The sequence below is a fragment of the Piliocolobus tephrosceles genome, chromosome 6, assembly GCF_002776525.5.
Source record: "Piliocolobus tephrosceles isolate RC106 chromosome 6, ASM277652v3, whole genome shotgun sequence".
NCBI classification, from domain to species: domain Eukaryota; kingdom Metazoa; phylum Chordata; class Mammalia; order Primates; family Cercopithecidae; genus Piliocolobus; species Piliocolobus tephrosceles.
The window spans coordinates 160,175,208-160,197,234 of NC_045439.1; the positions used below are offsets into that span (position 1 = coordinate 160,175,208).

General features: G+C 41.1%; 1 long non-coding RNA gene across 1 annotated transcript; it reads right to left on the bottom strand.

Moving 5' to 3' along the window:
• Positions 1 to 217: 217 nt before the first annotated feature.
• Positions 218 to 21,290, bottom strand: LOC111525112. Its single transcript, XR_002725954.2, has 3 exons — positions 21,147 to 21,290; positions 14,905 to 15,072; positions 218 to 2,234 (listed from the first exon to the last, which is right to left on the bottom strand). It is a non-coding gene; the product is annotated as an uncharacterized LOC111525112 (long non-coding RNA).
• Between the last annotated feature and the right edge of the window lie 737 nt (positions 21,291 to 22,027).

Here is a 22,027-nt window from a genome sequence, read left to right on the forward strand (position 1 = left end):
TGAATGTATTTCTTTGTATAGCTTGTTTTTAGTGGGAACAAAGATCTTGCCATGTTGTCCCCATTGGTCTGGAACTCATGGGCTCAAGTGATCCTCCCACCTTGGCCTCCCAAAATGCTGGGATTATAGGCATGAGCCACCATGCCTGGCCGGCTTGAGTATTTTATGGTGTTTCAATCATCAAATGTGATTTAGAAAAACCATAAGAAGGATAGTCTTTTGCATGTACTCATATTTTTATTTCTTAAAAAAAAATTTTTTTTAGAGACAGTCTTGTTCTGTCACCCAGGCTGGAGTCCAGTGGTGCAATCATAGCTCACCGCAGCCTTGACCTGCCTCAGCCTCGTGAGTAGCTGAGACTACAGGCATGTGCCACCGTGCCCGGCTTCCATATTTTCATTTCTGTTGTTTCTTCTTCTGTTCTGATGCTTCAGGATTCCCTCTTATCAGTTCCTCGCTGTTTGATAAATTATCCAATCTTTAAGACTAGGTCTGCTAGGCACAAATTTTTCTTTCATTTGAGAATGTCTTTATTTTCTCTCCATTCTGGAAGGATAGTGTTCCCAGACATAAAATTTGTGGTTGAATTTTCTTTTCACTTCAAATACTTGAAAAATGTTGTGCCATTTCCTTCTGGGTTCCACTGTTCAGATGGGAAGTCTACTGTCATTTCAATCATTCTTCCCCTACGGGTGATTTGTCATTTTTCTCTAGTTTCTTTCAAAATGTTTTTTCTTTGTCTTTGGTATGGATTTCCTTGGACTTATCATATTTGGGATTCACTCAGATTCTCAAATCCATAGGTTTGTGTGTGTTGTCAAACTTGGGAAGTTTTCAGTCTGTTCCTTCTTTCAGCCCTACTCTCTTTTCTTCTCTTCATCTGAGACTCTGATGACAGAAATGTTAGATCTGGTTTACAGTGACATAGGTCCCTCAGAATATCCTCAATATTTATTAAGGATATTTTCTGATTGTTTAGATTGGTTACTCAAATTAGGCAAATTATATCCTCAAGTTCAGTGATTCTATCCTCTGTCATCTCCATTCCACAATTAAACCCATCTAAGAAGTTGTCTTTTTAAGTTTCTGTTATTATATTTCTTAGTTCTCTAATTTCCATTTGGTCCTTTTGTGTAACTTCTGTTTCTTTGCTGAGATTTTAAAAATTGTTTTTATTTGTTTAACCGAGTTTATAATTGATTGTTGAAGCATTTTTATTGCAACTGTTTTAAAATCTTCATCAGATAATTCCAAATCTTATTCATCTCAGTGTTGATGGCACTGACTGTTGACTGTCTTTTCTTATCCAAATTGTGATTTTCTTGGTTTTTGGCCAAATGGGTGATATTTTATTGTATCCAGAACATTTTGTCTATTATATTAAGAAACTCTGGATTCTATTAATTTTTTTTTTTAATTTTTTGCAGGCAGTCACTCTGTTTAGGTTCAGCACTCAGGTCCTGGATTACTTTTGTGGGCTGTGGTTCTAAATCAGTTGTATTTCAGAGACTTTGGTGTTTGTTTATCTGTGAGGGCTGGAAATGCCACTCCCTGCTGGTGCTGCTTGAGGGATGGAACAGGTTCTCCCAGGCTGGGCTATCGAGTGTCTCTTGGAATAGGATGGAAATCTCAGGCCAGTGGGTATGAAGAGGTTTCCTGGGCTGGGCTACTTGTCATAGTGGCATCCTTCTACTGGCTCTGCCCACCCACCAGGCAGGCGGGGAGTCTCAGCACAGAGGGGTCCCTTGTTTGTGTTTTCCCTAGACTGTAGACCTATGGAGGTAAGACCAAGTCTGGCTGTAGTTGCGCAGCTGTAGCTCCAGCGTGAAGCACAGAATATAATGTGTAACAGGGTGTGTGTGCTGGGCTGGCTGTGCTATTGTTCTCCAACTCCCAAGGCCTCCAATTTAGCTTATCCATATATCTCATATGGGTAATGAAATGCAAGCAAGAAAGAGTATCACTTATAGGTGAAAGCTTTGAGAGCCAGGAGAACCTTCGCTCCACACTCTTTCCTGTGTCATCATCACTGACAATGTTTCAGACGGTAGCTGTTCCATCAACCCACATCTCAGAGTCCCAGAGTAAGAATGGAGACAGCTCGAAGCAGAATCCCTGCAGACCTTGGAGGGCATATTATGTGAGTGAGCAGGAAACTTTGTATGTGAATTGCAGAGATTTGGGAAGTTGTTTGTCACCACAGCATCACCTAGCCTATCCTGCAGTGAATTTTGCTTAAAGGAGAAAATGAAGAGGCAAATTTTGTTGGCTCTGGAGAGTACTAGAAATGTATAAAACCACGTATCTTAAAAATTACATTCATTAAACATTTTAGTAATTCAGCTTGTATCCTCTTGTTACACGTTAACAGTTGGGGCTTTACTCTAGGGAAATGAGAAACCACAGTTTAGTTTGACAGCATCTGTCAAAGTCACCCAGAGTACCTGGGTGGTCTGTGAGGACATTTGCGATATAGAGTGTTTACCGTTAAGAGAATCGTGGGGATCTGGACATTTTCAATTGCCAGAGAAAAGCTTCCTTTTTGTCTGCACCTCCAGGATGGATTCTAACACTAAGGATTATTAACTTGGTGGCTTTGTGCTTAACTCCAAATTATTTGTTCATAGATTTTGCGTTTATTTGTCATTCTTCTGTAAATTTCTGTCTCCATCTTACAGCCTTGTATTGAGATCTCCATAGGCCAGTAATGAAATCAGCTTAACTTGAACCAGACCATAATACAGCCTCTGGGTATGAACAAGGCCACAAGCAAGGAAACTGAATACCTCCTAGAGGAAGGAAATTGAGTTTCTGCTGAGGACGTTTAGGTAACATCACAGCACTTGTGTTATTGCTGGATGATGTTTCTCAGATTAAGGTGGCCTTGACACTTTCTCCAATGCTCTTAATACAATTTATTACTGAGGAAAAGATCTTCTGGTCATTTAATAAAGATGCAGAAATACTTTCTGTCAAATCGTGAGGAAGGAATCTGTGTATTTTTACAATATTGAATTGGTGAAAGTGAAATCCCTTTAAAATGAAATTAGAATGACTCATACACCCCCTGAATCATGTAAATACAGAGACCTGTGGCTAGTTAAACCCCTGAAACCAATTATCCATCCATGGCTGTCCCTAAGCACCCTTTTCTATTAAGGAAACACCTGTAGCATCCAGCCTATTGTCTTTTTTCTCTTTGTAGCTTGATTTTCTGACTCCTATCACCTATTTTTATTCTTCACGTCTCAGTGTCCCTAAATCTAGCGACAGAATAGTTTTTTCATCTGTACATATTGTTCTTTTTCTGCTGTTCTAATCAAGGCATACTGTAGACTTTTTAAGAATTGTATTATTCTCCAGATAGTTTTCAAGCCTATTTTATAGCTAGACAGAGGGATATGGGGCTAAATTATGTTACAATGCCATGAACCCTCTGTTCTTTCCCACTCTCAGTAGTTTTTCTGGAACAAACTCTCCTCAGATTACTGTAAACATCTGGTTAATTTCAAGATCTCTTAAATAACTAATTTTGACAATTTTGGCTACTGTGTTTATTGCTCTGATGGAAAGGTAGATTTATAGGGATTGTCAACCTACTATTCTGGTGGTATAATTTTAATTAGTTAAATTTAAATGTACCCACAAAGATAATGCATTTTATTTAATAAAAGTTTGTTGAGCAGCTAGTATTTACTGGGCAGTGGCCTAGGCACTGAAGATTCAAGTATGGGAAAGAAACACTTTTCCAAGCATTATGGACATTTTCACGATATTGATTCTTCCTATCCATGAGCATGGTATGTTCTTCCATTTGTTTGTGTCCTCTTTGATTTCACTGAGCAGTGGTTTGTAGTTCTCCTTGAAGAGGTCCTTTACATCCCTTGTAAGTTGGATTCCTAGGTATTTTATTCTCTTTGAAGCAATTGTGAATGGAAGTTCATTCCTGATTTGGCTCTCTGCTTGTCTGCATGGCACAAGTATACATATGTAACAAACCTACACGTTATGCACATGTACCCTAGAACTTAAAGTATAATAAAAAATAAAATAAAATTAAATTAAAAAAAAAAAAAGAAACACTTTTGCTAACATTTAGCATTTGCTAACAGTTTACCATTTTCAAAGGAAACAGACTTACAGACAGGAAGAAGTAAGCTGAGGAAGGAAATGAGTCTTCCCCTTCAGGACTAAAAAAGGGACAGTTGGCCAGAGAATGGAGTAAAGAGGCTGACACATCTACTTCCATTTACATTTTGGCCAAGCCAGAGAATAAATACTGTAAGGTCATTGTGAGAGTCCTTCCACATTAAACTTTGCCCCAAATTTTCCATTTTTCAGTTTATTTCTCTTAATTTCCATCTGGAGAATAATAAAAGAATCAAATGGCAACTGTAGAGCTAAAACTATCATAATGAGGCTGGGTGCAGGGGCTGATGCCTGTAATCCCAGAAATTTAGGAGGCCAAGGCAGGTGGATTACCTGAGATTAGGAGTTCGAGACCAGCCTGACCAACATGGTGAAACCCCATCTCTACTAAAAATACAAAAAATTAGCTGGGGGTGGTGGTGGGCGCCTGTAATCCCACCTACTCAGCAGGCCGAGGCAGGAGAATCGCTTGAAGCTGGGAGGCAGAGGTTGCCGTGAGCCGAGATCACACCATTGCACTCCAGCCTGGATGAGAGAGCAAGACTCTGTCTCAAAAAAAAAATTAATTAATTAAAAATAAATAAATAAAACTATCGTAATGAAATGTAAAATTTCTTAGAGGATTTCAACAGAAAATTTAAGGTTACAGAAGAAAGAATCAATGAATTTGAAAATAGGTCAATTCAGATGTTCCAGCCTGGGAAACAGAAATATAAAATAATGAAGAAAAATTAAGAGTCATAAATACCTATGGGACACCATCAAGCATACCAACGTACCCATAAAGGTAGTCCAGGAATGAGAGAGGTGAGAAAAAGGAGGAGAAGGGATGCTTGAGGAAAACAATGCCCAAAACATCCCAATTTTGATGGAAGCATTTATGTTCATATCCAAGAATATCAAATTAGATAAACTGAAAGAAATCTACACTTACACATATAATAGGCAAAACTGTTAAAAGACAAAGAATCCTGAAGACAGAGAAAAATGACTCATTACATGCAAGTGGTCTACAATAAGATTAATAGCTAGCTTTCCATTAAAAAATCATAGAGATGACAATGCCATGATTCTCATGACGTATTCAAAGTGCCAAAAGAAAAAGAATGTCAATCAAGAATTCTATATCCAGCAAAACTATCCTTTATGTATGAAGGATAAATTAAAGCAACTGTAGATTTAAAAAAACTGAGGCCGGGTGGGTGTGGTGCCTCATGCCTGTAATCCTAGCACTTCAGAAGGCTGAGGTGGGAGGATCACTTGAGGTCAGGAGTTCGAGACCAGCCTGGCTGACATGATGAAACCCCATCTCTACTAAAAGTTAACTGGGTGTGGTGGCAGGCACCTGTAGTCCCAGCTACTAGGGAGGCTGAGGCAGAAGAATCACTTGAACCTGCAGGGCAGAAGTTGCAGTGACCTGAGATCACACCACTGCACTCCCACCTGGGCAACAGAGCAAGACTCTGTCTAAAAAAAAACCCCAAAAATCGAAGCTGAGAAAGTTCTGTGGTAGTGGACCTGCCCCCCAAGAAACACTAAAGGAAGTGTTGCAGGCTGAAATTAAGTGATATTTATTAGTAACTTGAATCAACATGAGTTTGTAACACTTTACTTTCTGATTTAAAAGACAACTCCATAGAGCAATAATTATAAAACTTTGTTGATAAGCTTATAATGTATATAGTTTCCATGATACACAATTAAAGGAGAAAGGAGTTATATTTAAATGAAGCTTTTGAACACCATTAAGTTAGTTTAATATGAATGATATTGTTATTATGTTATTAATCACTCAAAAATAACTCAAAAAATACATAGTAAAATGAACAACAAAGAAATTAAAGTTGTACACTAGAAATATGTATTACTGTAATAAGATGTTAATGGGCATGTACAGGGACAGAAACCACATAAAGCATGTGGAAAACAAGTAGAAAGATGGCAGACGTAAATCTTACCTTATCAGTAACTACATCAAATATAAATGATTAATTAATACTTCAGGCAAAAGACAGAGACTGGCAGAATAAATAATATTATACAATTCTATTCTGTCTATAAGAGATGCAGTTTAGATTAGAAAACCGAATACATTAAAATTAAATGATGCACAAAGGAATACGATGCAAGTAGTAGTCAAAATAGAGCTGAAGTGTCTATACCAATATCAAGAAAAATAGTTTTTAAGACAAAACTTGTTACTAATCACAAAGGATAGTGACAAAGTGGTAGTGATCCCACTGGGAAATACAATAATAATAAACATATCTGTACCTAACAACACAAATTTTAAAATACATGAAACAAACTGACAGAAGGGAGAAATAGACAATTCAGCAATGATTGGAAACTTCAATATCTATCTCACTTTCAATAGTAGATAGAACAAATAGGCTGCATATTAAGGAAATAGAACATTTTAACAACACTGTGATACAAATAGACCTAATTGACCCTTAAGTATATAAAGCATTAGGTAGACTATGCAGGAAAAATAAAGAGAAGACTCAAGTCTTAAAATCAAAACCAATCTCACAGAAATAAAAAGATTATAAGAGAAACTATAAAAACTATGCGAGGCCTGGTGCAGTGGCTCATGCCTGTAATCCCAGCACTTCGGGAGGCTGAGGTGGGCGGATCATCTGAGGTTGGGAGTTTGAGACCAGCCTGACCAACATGGAGAAACCCTGTCTCTACTGAAAATACAAAATTAGTTGAGTGTGGTGGCATATGCCTGTAATTCCAGCTACTCAGGAGACTGAGGCAGGAGAATTGCTTGAACCTGGGAGGCGGAGGTTGTGGTGAGCTGAGATCGTGCCATTGCACTCCAGCCTGGGCAACAAGAGTGGAACTCCATCTCGAAAACAAAACAAAACAAAAAAACTGTGTGCTGACAAATTAGATAACCTGGATAAAATGGACAAAGTCCTATAAGGATGCCTAGTGCTAAAACTGACTCAGGAAGAAATAGAAAATGTAAATAGATCTATTAAAAAGTACAGATATTGAGTTAATAATTTGAAAACTTCTCACAAAGGAAATTCTAGGCCCATGTGGCTTCACTGGCAAATTCTACCAATTATGCAAAAATGAATACTCATCTCCTACATACTCTTTCAAAAAGTAGAATACCCATCCCCCCAACTCTTTCAAAGTGGGAAGGAACTTACCCACTTAGCCTATAAGGACAATATTACCCCCAGTACTAAAACCAGACAAAGACAGCATAAGCAAACTACAGACTGATATCCATTGTGAATACTGACACAAAAATTCTGAATAAAATACTAGCAATTCACATCCAGAATATATAAAAAGAGTAAGAATGACCATGACCACATGGGAATTTCCCCAGGATAAATGTTGGCTTAACATTAAAAAATCAATCAACTTAATATACCATGTTAATAAAATAAAGAACAAAAATCACATGATAATTTGAATAGACACAGAAAAAACATTGGACAAAATCCAACAGCCTTTCTTAAAAAAACACTCATCAAAGAGGACACAAATTCCTCTTCCAAATAAAGAAGCCTATGAAAATCTCACAAGTAATATCATACTTAATGGTGAGAGACAGAATACTTTTCATATAAGATCATGAACAAAACAAGGATGTTTACTCTCACCATTTCTATTCAACATTGTACTGGAAATTCTAGCCTGGGCAATCAACCAAGAAAGAGAAATAAAATGCTTTCAGAGTAGACAGAAAGAAGTAAAACTATTTCTATTCTAGATGATATGAAAATGCTAGAAATAATATCTTTTAAAAGCTATTAGAACTAGTAAACAAGTTCTCCTACTTTGCAGGATACCAGGTCAATATACAACAATCAATTGTATTTCTAGGCATTTTATGACCAATATGAAAAATGAAATTAAGAAAAACAATTCTATTCTAATAGAATTAAAAAGATGAAATAATTTAGGATAAATTTAAAGAAGTATACAAGTTCGAGACTTGTACACTGCACACTAAAAATTGTCATTGAAAGGAATTAAGACAAACTTAAATAGATGAAGAAGCACTCCATGTTCACAGATTGAAAGACTTAACATTGCTAAGACAGCAATATTTCCCAAATTGATTTGTAGGTTCAATGTAGTCTCCATCAAAATCTTAGCTACCTCTTTTGGACAGAAATTGACAAGCTTATCCTAAAGTCATAAGGAAATACAAGAGAGCCAGAAGACCCAAAATAATCTTGAAAAAGAAGAACAAATTTGGAGAACTTACACTTTCCAGTTTCAAAATGTTCTACAAAACTGTGGTAATCAAGACAGCATGGCATTCTCATAAAGACAGACATATGAATCAATGGGACAGAATTGATCATCTAAAAATAAATCTTCATTTCTATGATCAAATGATTTTTAATCATGATGCCAAGAAAATTTAGTGGGTAAAATAAAAGTCTTTTCAACAAATGGTGTTGGGAAAACTGGATGTCCATGGCAAAAAATAAAAGTTTAACCTGTACAACATGCCATATACAAAACCTAATTCAAAATTCATCATAGACATAAATGTAAGAGCTAAAATTATAAAACTGAGAAGAAATAGAGAAGTAAATATTTATGACCTTAAGTTAGGCAGTGATTTTTTAGGTATTACACCAAAAAGCACAAGCAACCAAAGAAACTAAATTGGACTTTCTCAAAATATCGTATTTTGTGCTTCCAGGGATACCATCAAGAAAGTGATGTGATTCTCCTGCAGAATAGGAGAAAATATCTGAAATGATATGTCTGATAAAGGGCTTGTGTCAAGAATATATAAAGAACTCTTATAGCTCAACTAATAGACAACCCATATTTTTTAATGTGGAAAAGTTTTGTCTATACATTTTTTCCAAAGAAGATATATGATTACCAATAAACATATTAAATGATTTTCAATGTTATTATTCATTTTTCATTAGGGAAATGCAGATCAAATTTTCAATGAGCAAACGGCCCACTAGGTTGGCTGAAATTTAGAAAGTAAACATTAATAAGTATTGGCAAGGCTGTGGAGGAATTGGAATCCTCATATATTGCCGGCATGATTTTAAACCGGGGAGAGAACAGTTTGGCAGTAGCTCAGATGTTAATTATAGAGTTTTCATATGATCCGTCAATTCTACTCTCATGTATGTACACCAGAAAAATGAAAAATAAAAATATCCACACAAAACTTGCGTATCAATGTAAAAAGCAACATGATTTATGGAAACAACTCAAATATCCATCAAGTGACGAATGGATAAACAAAATGAGGTATAGTCATACAGTGGAATATTATTTGGTATTTAAAAAGGAATGAAGTACTAATACATGATCTTTCCTCTCTGCCTCTGCCTCCACCCAGATAACAAGAATGACCCCTTCAATGACTATGTGGGTCATGAAAACTGGAAGAATCTTTCAGTAGTTTCTGTCTGCCAACCAGGAAAATTTTTGATGATTAAGAGCCCCTCTGCCTCCTGAAACAGAAAGGGAATACCATAAGGTGACTAAGCACAAATGAATATTTAAATTAAATGTCCTGCCACTTTGCGGTTGAGTTGAAGGTGACCAAATCCAACAGGCTGCATGGTGGCATCCCTAGGATGTTGTTCTGACCTCCTCCTCTATCGCTTTCTTGGCTGAAGCTGTCTGATCTGGGAGGAGAAACAGAGCAGACAGAGCCTAGACCTTTGTGAGACTAAGAGATTCCACTCTATAGTCTTTTTGTAGTTTCCTGGACCTCTCTTGAATCCCAAGATTCCTTAGACTCCCTGTTATTCCTTGCAGTTCTCTTCTTGGCTGTAGTCTTCTATGACACATCTGTCCTCTTTGCAGACACAGCCAAAAGAAAGGCATATGTAGTCACTTACCCTCAGGGCTGTTTTTGATGTGTATCCTCTCCCAGCTGGGTGGTGCTTTCTTGTTTCCTTCCAGATCTGGTTTTCTCTTCCAGGAAACAGTCTTTCTGCTTATTCCTGGGCGTAGTTTATTTCATGCTGAATCCTTAGTTGGAAAAATCTGAGGATACCACTCTCATTGACTTTACCACAATTTGTGCTCTCTGGAGTGCTGAGATGTGGCTACTCTGGCTTCCCTGGCCTTGGCAACTGGCTCTTCCCTGTTGACTGGGCTCTAGGTAAAATTCTGGACCTTGGCGCCACCCTGGTGACAAATTACTTTCCAGGAGCTCAGGAGATATGGAAATGTGGTGTTCATCCCCACTAGAGTTTACGGACAGAGTCACTCGCACTGAGTGACTTATTGATGGCAAACAGAAAGAGACATTTTCTTGGGGAAGCTAAGTGGAAAAGAGGAGTCTATTAAAAGGATGCTCGGCTAGAGACCAGGCTTGTGACTCTACCCAGGAGCAAAAAAGTCATCCTTGCTCTCTGTCTTGCATCTCTTTTCTTTCTGATTCATTCTTTTTTTCTATCTGGAGATTAATGTCTGTTTTTTGATCTTCACAAGGAGGTGGAAGATGATCTACTGGGGAGGATTGACCCTGTCTGGCCCAATTCTTAGGGTAGAGTTTCCGAGTTGCTGAAGTTTGGTCAATGCCCATCCTGTGTGGACTGGGCTGGCTGAAGACTACCCCCCCACATATAGGGCAATTTGAAGCAGTGGAAATTCGTGAATGGGGTCAATTCTCATTAAATTGTTTTTATTAGAGTGTGCCAGTGTTTAAAAGAGAACACAGGACTTCCAGTTTTCACTTCAGTGCAAAAGGAGCTTTGAAGCTGTCACTGTATCCTAATAACAATTCAAAAAACTGACAAACTGAAAAATCAACAGTTCTTCTTAGAGCTATCAGAAAAGTGAGGACACAGGGTAAGCTGCTGTCCCCAAAATTGGAGAGACAGACATGTGGATACAATGAATCTGCTCTAAACAGCAGAAACTTTAGAGCAGAAACCTCCATGGGCACCAGTGCCAGCGTGGGAAAAGCTGAACTGTAACTGACAAATTGCCAGAGGTTGAGTGTGGAAAAGATGGAGTTAAAAATTCCAGGAAGACCCAGGTATAGAAGGGCTCTTACACTTCTATGAGGTATAACTACAGACACTCTCCCAGATTCTCAAAGCAAAGATCAGAGAAAAATTCCCTTATGCTTCTCTCAGGGGGAGGAGAAAAGCAACTACTTTGAAATATGCCAGAGTATCCTTCTTATTACAAGGCCTACCCTCAGGAGAAACTATTTTACCAGAGCCTAAATGCTGGGTTTTTATCAGAACGTAACTTACCCAGGGGAAGGGGAAATACCTAACTCCAGCTGCCTATAACCATCCTGTCCTACCTAAGGGATTGGGGGCAACTGAGAAGCTCCTATGAAGTTCACAGTCCACTTTAGGAAACTAGCAAAAGAAGAACAAATTAAATCCAAAGTAAGCAGAAGATAAGAAATAACAAAATTACACTAGAAATCAATAAAATTGGAAACAAAATCAGTAGAGAAAATCGACAAAATTATAAGCTGGTTCTTTGAAAAGATCAATAAAATTGATAAGCCTCTGTAGCTAGGCTAAGAAAAAAAACAAACTACTGGATTAAGCAATGGGCCAAGGAGCTTGCAGTGAGCCGAGATCGCACCACTGCACTCCACATCCAGCCTGGGCGACACAGCGAGACTCCGTCCCAAAAAAAAAAAAGGGGGGGCCAAAGACCTTAACAGATACTTTACCAAAGAAGATATACAGATGTCACTTAAGCATATGAAAAGACACTCCACAAGATGCCATCAGGGAAATGGAGATTGAAAAACAATGAGATATCACTACATACATTAGAATGGCCAAATTCCACAGCTCTGACAACATCAAATGCTAGTGAGGATGAGAAACAACAGGGAATCTCATTCACGATTGGTGACAATGCAAAGTGGTACAGGCACTTTGGAAGACAGTTTGGCCATTCCTTTAAACACTAAACATACCCTTACCAGCAGTTGTGCTCTTTGACGTTCATCCAAAGGAGATGAAAACTTACGTCCACACAGAAACCTGCAGCTTCATTCATAACTGCCAACACTTGGAAGGAACCAAGATGTCCTTCAATAGGTGAATGGATAAATGAACCGTGGGACATTCATACAGTGGGATATTATTTAGCACTAAAAATAAATGAGCTATCAACCTATGAAAAGATATGCAGGAAACTTAAACGCATATTGCTAAGTGAAGGAAGCCAATTTGAAAGCCTTTATATGTATGATTCCAAGTATGTGACATTCTGGAAAAGGATAAACTAGGGAGATGGTAAAAAGATCAGTTAATGCTAGGGATTTGGGGGAGAGAGAGATGAATAGGTAGAGCACAGAGGATTTTCAGGGCAATGAAACTATTCTATCTGATATTATAATGGTAGATATGTGTCATCATACACCTATCAAAACCCATATTAAACACCAAGAGTGAATCTTAATGTAAACTATGGACTTTGAGTGATGATGTGTCAATACCATTTCAACAGTAGTAACAAATGTACCATCCTGGTGGGGAATGTTGGTAGTTGGGGGGTCTGTGCATGTGTGGGGAGAGAGGGTATATAGGAACTCTCTGTGCTTTCTGCTTCACTTTACTGTGAACCTAAACCTGTTCCAAAAATAAAGTGTATTAACATGAGAAACCATAAATAAAGGAAAATGAAATACACAAACACACAGAGGGTGAACACACCCACTCGTGTGATGTCCTCTTAGTTTCTTTAGTATGCCCTCTACAGAGATTACCTGGCATGCTTTCAGTCTGCCACCCACAGCCTTTACAACCTGGAGAATATGGTAGTAAGGTGCTAACAACTACATAGCCATATCACCCTCCCATCAAGTATTTAGTCAACAGGTATTTGTTGAGCATCTAATATGTGCCAGCAGTACCTGGAGGCTGTGGGGTGGAAAGGGAGTCAGCACTCTTTCCAGTCCCTTGCCCACAAGGATGCGATCATCTATAATACGGTTTGGATGTTCTTTGCAGTCTCATGTTGAAATGTGATTCCCGATGTAGTAGGTGGGCCCAGGTGGGAAGTGATTGCATCATGGGGGCAAATCCCTCATGAACGGTTTAATACCATCCTCCTGGTGATAAGTGAGTTATTGCTCAGTTAGTTCATGCACAATCTGGTTGTTTAAAAGAGTCTGAGGGGACCTGCCCCTTCTCTCTCTGTTGCTCCCGCTCTTGCCATGTGATGCGCCTGCTCCCTTTTCCCTTCTACCACAAATGGAAGCTTCCTGAGGCCCTCATCAGAATCAGATGCTGGCATTGCTCTTCCTGTACATCCTGCAGAACTGTGAGCCAGGTAAACCTCTTCTCTTTATAAATGACCCAGCCATTAGGCATTCCTCTACAGGAACACAAACAGACGGACACAATCCACTTGGGAAAGAGAATGTCACCCTGCAGCTAGTGGTGAATATGATGATATTACATATTGCTACAGTTGACTGGGGACCAGGATAATAGTTGGTGAGCTAATTATTTGGCACAGGTGATAAGAGTATGAAGATTCGGTGCAGGAGGAAAGACTCATTTGAGCTGGAAAACCCTGAGAAAATTGGCAAGAGCGGGAGCAGCTTCACGTAGGCTCCCACAGCTGGTCAGCTCTGCTGACACCATCTTGAAATTCTTACTAGTTTTGGAACAAAGATCCTCATATTTTTATTTTGTACTGGACTCCCCAGATTAAGACCCCTCCTCTCCAGGAAGGAAATGCTTGTATGGGTCATGTCTGATTTAGAAATCATAATTGCTACCACTTACTGTGCATTTGCAAGTACCAGGAAGGATCTTAGGTGCTAAGACCTTATCTCCTCTAACCCACACAAAAGAGAGGAAAACCGAGTTTCAGACAGGTCACCTGAACTCACCCAGTTGGTGGGGCAGGCAAGATTTAAACCCAAGTTCTTTTCTTTTATTTCTGATTCATTCTTTGCAGATTTTTATATCAGTTATTTACATTCCTGGTTCATACTTTGAAATGATTTTTAATTAATTAATTAACTTTTTGAGGTAGGGTCTCACTCTGTGGCCCAGGCTAGAGTACAGTGGTGCAATCTCATGGCTCATTGCAGCCTCAACCTCCTCGGCTCAAGCAATCTTCCTGCCTCAGCTCCCCAAGTAGCTAGGACTACAGGCGTGCACCATCACAGCCAGCTGATTTTTACTTTTTGTGTGTGAAGACTGTGGTCTCACAACGTTTCTCAGGCTGGTCTTGAACTCCTGGCCTCAAGCAATCCTCTCACCTCAGTTTCCCTAAGTGCTGGGATTATAGTTGTGAGTGATCATGCCCAGCCTTGAAATGACTGTAAGATGTTTGAGAGGAATAAACCAGCTCACCCCTGTGAATGGTTTAGTTCAGCGGTTCCTAAACATTTTCAGTTCACAGCACCCTAATGTCTTAGTAATCTTATTTGCAGGGCCCTGAGGCCACAAGAAATACCTCATAATTCTGTTTATGACCTTGTTGGGTCCAACTACCTTAATAAGTAGTTATGTCCTAACAACTTAGTAGCTGGGTAAAAAATAATATGTACAAATTACAAATTGAAAGAAATAAATCATATTTTATTGTATTATTAAATAACCACAATACTTACTAATAGTATGTAGGTGCATCAGTTGGGCACTAGCAATATATAAAACCTTGGAATCAGATAGGACATATCACCTTTTCCCCCACAGCTATCACAGCAGTCACCAAAAACCAAGCTTTGCAAAGATATGATGTCATGGAAGGAAATTTAGCAACCTAATGTTAAAACGGATTTACCTGGAGCTAGCAGTTCCTGAGGTGTTTGACAGGCATCATTGTGTTTTCCTCAAGTACTTCAAAATATTCAGGCACTTCTGCGAGTCCCCTGAGGTCCGTGCCCCTCTGTCTGTTTATGCAAAGCAATGTCCCCTTGCTGGTGGACAGGTGCAGGCAGTGCTTTTTCCTCTGTGTGATGATATTAGATATGCAGAAAATCATGGATAGAAAGAGCCAAGGAAAAAAGGGGGAATAAAAATAGAATGAACAAGAAAAGGAGCTCAAGAAATGTATTTTTAATGCAGTACCACAAAAATAAGCTCATCTTTTACTATGTATTTGACAGCAGAATACAATTACAACTGACATCAATTATCTTCTCTATTAGACTTTTCTCTACCTTATACATTTAAGTGTAATCCCAAATGGGGAGAGAACCACTGCTTTTTAATATAGGTGCTTTCTCAATTTGAAAACTAGAATAGAAGTCATGTTCAGAAGTGTAAAGAATTCTAAGAATGAGGTGGGGGGTTAAATGATTATTAGCAACCAACAGGTTCCATTATTTTTTCCTTCAAGCATGTTGGTATGTGGAAAACGGAAAGCATATTAAACCACTCACTTAAGTTAGTTAAACCCAACATATTAGAGCAATTATTAATCCTCTTTCATCTTTCTAATAACAACAAGACACAAAGCAATTGTTAGCTATAATTTGTAATCAGTAGCATGTCGTTAGTGGGCTGTTAATTGATTGTATCTACCAGTGTTTGCATAGATGGGTTCTGTTGTTGTTGTTTGAGTTTCATGTTAATTCAATGGGAGTGGTAACTTGGTTTTTGGTGAGGACAGAAAGATTTTACATCTCATTTCACTGATTCTGTTTTCTTCTGAACATTGGATTTCTATGTGCTTATTTAAAAAACTATGTGGCTACTGCCATCTGTTGGATGGAATGTGAGTCCTGCTCAGACAAGTGGCCCTTTAAAGCCCAGTGTCTGTCCCTTCTAACCTCACCAAGTGTCTCCTCAAGGTAAGGTTCTGCCTTTGATCTACCTGCATGCATCCCAGCTTCCAGCCCCAGAACTGAGTTCATTTTGGGAACGTTTTCTGTCGTGGTGGGGTACTTTCTCTTCAGACATGTAAATGCTCTTGACTGAAGAGCGTGAGGTTGTTTAGCTTTCCAGTAAGACTTACAGCATAAGGAGGCATGTCAAGGTGGGGACGGATGTGGCTGGGAGCATGTTTAGGAACAAGTATATTTTTAGCACGGGGTAGTGGAATCTACATTGGACTCACAGGCAGAGGAATCAAAGTTCAGCTGTAAATTGTGGTGCATATTGAGGCCAGTGATTTTATGTCTCTGAGCTGGCATTTCCTCAGCTGTAAGACAAGAGGACAGGACTAGGACTGAGAAAATCTTATGAGCTGAAGACCCACGCGGCTCCGTCTCTCTAAAGAGTCATATTCAAAGAACAGCAGACCTAACAGCAAATACGAATTTAAGAGGAAATGCCAGTCTGATTTAACTGAAAAGCACAGAGAAGAACCAATCTACAGATCATGGGAAACCCATTCGACCTGACTCCCTTTTCCCCCACTGCTTGGTTCCTATTTTTCTATTTTTCTTGGGCTGTGATTGTCAGCATCCTCGCTCCTCACCCCTCCTACTCTTTCTCTGCGGAGGGACGGTTTTCTCTCTCCACTCCTGTTCAGCTTTTTTCTTAGTCCTCCCCTCCTCCTCTAGCCCTCAGTCTCAGCTTTCTCTGCCCTTTTGCTGATTCCGCATCACAAAATTCCAAGAACCAGTCTTGGAGAAACTACCTCTTCTCTGAGATGGGAAACAGGTGAAGAAGCTGAACCAGGCAGAACACACTTCATATTGTCCAGGAGAAACACACACACACACACACACACACACACACACAGCCAAGCCCTTCTGACAGCAAGAGCCTTCAACCCTGTGACTGATACGACTACAATGCCTATAGCTGAATTCACTGGTTAGGGAGTGCACGATGGAATTTTGTCCCTTGAATTGGGGATGTTTGAAGATCCAGGCTATTCCACTCTTCCTCCTGCCTTGCTAAAGAATGACCGGGGTCATTATTGAACTCAGTTCTCATTTGTTTTCTTAAAATTTGACGTCCACAAAACCTGGAGTTTATTTACTTCTCCCTTTCCTCCTCTCTTCATTTAGTCCATCATGCCATTTGTTAATACCAGATTAGAGAAGGGGAGCATGTCAAGGAATTCCTTTACGATTTCTTCTCTGAGGATGAAGTCTTGGTTGAGTCTTCACTGGACAGGGTCAGGATGGATCCTGGGAGTGGGGCTGGGGCTCTGCGGTGTGTGTGTTCTCCAGGGCAGTTATCCTGCTGGGGCTGGGCCAGCCCTCCTGCCCCAGCAGCCCCCATCTCTCTCTGCCCCACCCTGTCTCCTAGGTGAGGTGTGCTGGGATTGCTGTGTGGAGACGGGTACGGCCAGCCTGCCTGGGCTCAAACCTTCAAGGAAATGAAAAATAATTTCTCCTTACAAGAGGTTAGGGGAGCCTCCCCAGGCTCGTCTGCTGCTAGTTCTGTCCGTGGAGAGGCAGTTTAGAAGGCCCCAGGAGGCTGGGAGGAAAGGAAGTGTGCCCAGGCCCACCTAGGGGAAGGTCTACAGGAGAAAGGCCCTCTTTGTCATTGCTGCAGGGTAACAGCGAGTTTTGCAGTTGGTGATAATGATTCATTCCTCAGTTGAGGTTTGGGAGGATTATAGCTGGAATTTGAAAAGTCGTTTCTATATCTGGCAATGAAGGAACTCTGAGTGATCACCATGTACTGTTTGGTGTTTTGCCATCATTGGTAATATCACTGCGGTAGTCAGCTCGGGCGGCTGTAACAGAACACTGTAGACTGGGGGGCTCACAAACAGCAGACATCCACTTCCCACAGTTCTGGAGGCTGGAAGGCCACAATCAGGGGCCAGCTGGCTTGGGTTCCGGTGAGGGCCCTGTTCTGGCTGCGGGTGGTTGCCTTCTCATTGCATCCTCACGAGGCGGAAAGGCAGCCAGAGAGCTCTCTGAGTCTCTGTCACGAGGGCACTCATCCCATTCATGAGATCTGCACCCTGATGACTTAATCACCTCCCCAAAGGCCCACCTTCTAAAACCATCACATGGAGGACTAGGATTTGAACATATGAATTTCGTGGGAATGCAAACATTCCGTCAATAGCCATCACCAACAACACTAAAATGTAAATTGGAGGTGTCATATGAAAAAAGAAATGATCTACATGAAATTCCATGCTGTCATAATGGAGTTCTGCAGCCACCAATGTATGTCCTCTGGTTGCGTGTACAGGCGGTATATGAATATGTGTAAGTGTATATATATCTCGTGATTGTTCTGAGCATTCATGATTTAAAGTACCTAATCAGCAATGAGCAGTGCTCACATTCCTGGCTGAGTAGAGCTAGCGTGTGTCTCTAAGCACTGGCTGGTTGTGGAGGCAGAATGTTATCAGGATGCCCTGATAGATCAACAATGTCCTCTCCTGCTTTGCTTCAGGAAGGGGTGAACATTTGTTTACGGGTCTGACAGCATAAAAAGTGAACCTGCCGAGAATGGAGTCCATGCACTCCAAGTCACTTCGCCTTCACTGGTGCTGAAGGATCCCCGTGGCTCATGGTCCACAGGCCAGAGAGCTTATTGCTAGTGCAAATGCTGACCCAGTTCCTTCCACTGGGATGGACAGCTCCAGTTCCTAACTCAGCCAGAGGAGCACAGCTCTTTTGTTTCTAGTATGTTCTAGTATAGAGGAGCTGTTGTTGAGGATAGGTCTGTGGAGGTGATCACCTCCCTTAGCTCCTGCACAGTAAGTGGATGCTGAGGCAGTCTTGAACATCAGTGCATAAGGCACTGGGATGTGTCCCCAGGGCCGTGCTGCCTTGAGTGGCTTCCTGGTCTGAAAGTTGCATGGTGTGTAGGAAGAGACGGAGGTCTGGCACCTGGCAGCACACCATGACTGGGTGGACCTGACTGTCCCGGCACCTTGGGGGTGCAGAGCCACCACTTCACTCTCACGGAGCTACACTATTATGGGGTATCCTTGCAGGACATAGGAGACAATCTGAAGCATTCAGGAACCCCAATGCCTTGAAAACAGTATCAGGGGATGAATTATAATGTAACATACTAATAATATTAAAATGGCAAAGGGAAGTAAGGTTTTAAGAGATTCACTATGAACTTTGACTTCAAGTCTATGGAATCCTCTTTTACCTCATACCTCATTGTAGATTTTTTTAAAAACTACAGTGAATTATGTTTTTTTCTATTAAAATTGCCTATAAGTTGACTGTGAGTTTATCAGAAGTCCATCTTTTCCCATTTTGACAAGGTCTAGTGACAACTGGTAGGAACTTAGAAGCACAGTCAGCACCGGCTACTTTCAACTAACTACAGGTGGGATAACTCTGCATCGCTGTTGGTTGATACAGAAGCTGAGACATGAGTGATATTCACTGCATAACTGGCAATGCTGGCACTAATGGGACCCTTCCCACAGGTCATGCCCTCTGTTGAGTGCACTGTGTCGATGATCACATTTATCCCCCAGTGCAACTCATGGGACAGGGATTATCATCCTTATATTCAGGGAGGAAACTGAGACTCAAGAGAGGCTCCGGTAGCAGAACCAGGCTTGGATCCAGAGACTCTGACCCCAAAGCTGTGACTTATGGTGGGGCCTCTGCTTCTTCCCACAGGTTCTAGTGAGCAGCCTGGGGTAGTGATTTCCTCCTATGGCGACTGAGAGCTCCTACTTTATGGCATCAAATCAGGGAGGGACTCCAGCTTGATCTGGCAGCTGCAGCTGTAGACATTATCCCTGCCCTTGTGAAACATAAAGACTTGGTAGAGATACGACATCAGTGTAACGTAATAGATATTTACTAATCAGTTGCTGTTATTCCAAACACAACATTGCTTTATTATACTCTATGTAGTCGCTTTTTCTGTATGTCTATAAATCAAATACGTTTTCCTGCATCCTGAGAGGTAATAGCCTAGATAAATACTTTATTTATTTAAAATCTGTCCACCTATTCATCCGTCCAACACATATTTGGTGATTTTGATTAAATTCCAGGTGCCTTTGCTAAGGATGGAAGGACATACAAAGATGTGAAAATCCAGGCACAGGCTGCTCCTGCAAGGTGGCTCAGTCTAGCAGGGGGAGACCCTCTGTGTAAAGAACTCTGAGGTAAGTGCGGTGGAAGCGCAAGGGTTTAGCAGAGAATTTGCTCTCACTGCGGAGGGGTCACAGAAGTATTGGTGAGTGAGCAGGACTTGGAAAGGGCAGATGGGCTGGTAGAAAGGACACTGCAGATGAGCAAAGGGACACTCCTGGGGAGTCTCGAGTGTGGGGAGGACTTAGGGATGTTCGTGGAGGGGAAGAGCTGGGCAAGGCTGAAGAGTAGGGCAGGGCAGGGCACGGAGGGCTCGGCCCCTGGGTTGGCGGCTGGGACTGAATTCAGTAGGCAGTGGGGTCGTTGAAGCTTTGACAGCTGGGGAAAGCCATGACACGGGTTTAGTGGGAAACACATGTTACTTAAAGTCAGGCAGATCCTGGCTGGAGTCCTGGCTCCAGCTTTTTAGCTGGGTCTGCTTGGTCTGTCGCTCTCAGCCTGAGTTCCCACGTCGGTCACCTGAAGGAAACGGGCCTGCTTTGCGGTCTTGTTTAGAGGTCTTGTTCAATCGTGTGTGTAGAGTGTGCCCATGGGGCCTGGCCAGGGAGTCCCCGAGGCATCTGAGGCTGAACCAGGGGTGGCCGTAGAAATGGTGTGAAAAGAGGGACAGCTCTCAGAGACAAGGAAGAATGACTAGAACTCGGAACCTCACAGGAGGTGTCCTTGCCCGGTGAGGGGGCTGCAGAGTGAGATGTGACCATTCTGGGCTGCCTTCCCCGCAGTTCCCGGCCCGGGCATGTAGTCGCTGTGGGGTCCTGAGCCTGGGACAGCCTTTCTTGAGAGTCAGGCTTTTCTTTGGGCTATTCCTTTCAAGCGACAGCAAAACCTAGTAGTCTGTTTTCATACAAGGTTCTAACATCTGATGCCAGATTTACAACCTGGGGTGGTCAAAGATTTTTGGTTTTCCCTGGGGCTTAAATCAATGGTGTTGCTTGGCTTTCTCCCGTGCAGCCAGGGTGGCCAAGAAAACCACCCGTTGTTCTGCTGTGAATGGAAGGCATGCTGCTGCGTGGCTCTTGGTATTTACCTGATCCCGGAGCTGAGCTTCGTCTCTGTGGCCTGCAGGTGGAGCGGGGCTGGGAGAGACAGTCCTCTGGCACGCTTTCCGCATTTGGATGGCAGCCCCAGCTTCAGCTTCAAACACTTTTATCCCTGATGGCATTGTTTACAATCACGCTGGAAAAACAGAATTAGGGAACAAAATTATCTCCTGATTGCTGAACTATGATGAGATTGATGCTTTTAAGCACTTCCCCTAGGGAAGCCAGGCAGGAATCTTCCGAGGGGAAAACGTATCATAAGGGAAGACTGTTAAAAGTTAAAACTGGGCTAATGAAACCGATAAAGGGAGAATCATTTTAATGATCGATGCACTGTCTTAATGAAATTACATGATTTCCCAGAATAACACATCCATCATCATCGAGTATGCGGACATGACCCGATTCTGGGGTCTCACAAGGGGCCTTTGGGTGTCTCTGAGAGGACGGTGATGAAAGACTCAATGAAATTCGTGCTTCTGAACGCTGAATCCGCTTCAAGGTGCCGTGTCAGTGCTGTGCGTGTTCACCAGCAGATGTCACTGTTTACATATAAAATGCAAACAGCCCCCAAAGTTTTTTTTTTTTTTTCCCCCACCTTTATTCTAAAGCAAGACAAGCTTGTCCATGTTTTTTCATAAAGCCTTATTTATCATGTGGTCATTTTTGTTCTGGGAAATAATGATAGTTTATCTCTTTAAATAGCTCTACATGTAAAGGGAACAGGTTTATGAGAGACACTCATTTCACATACTAAGCTATCCAATCACATCTCATTTAAAAGATAATTGTTGAATACTTACAATTTGCCTGAAACCAGCTTCCCATGACGAAAGGTGTCCAAAAACAGTTAAAGAGCTGTGCTTCT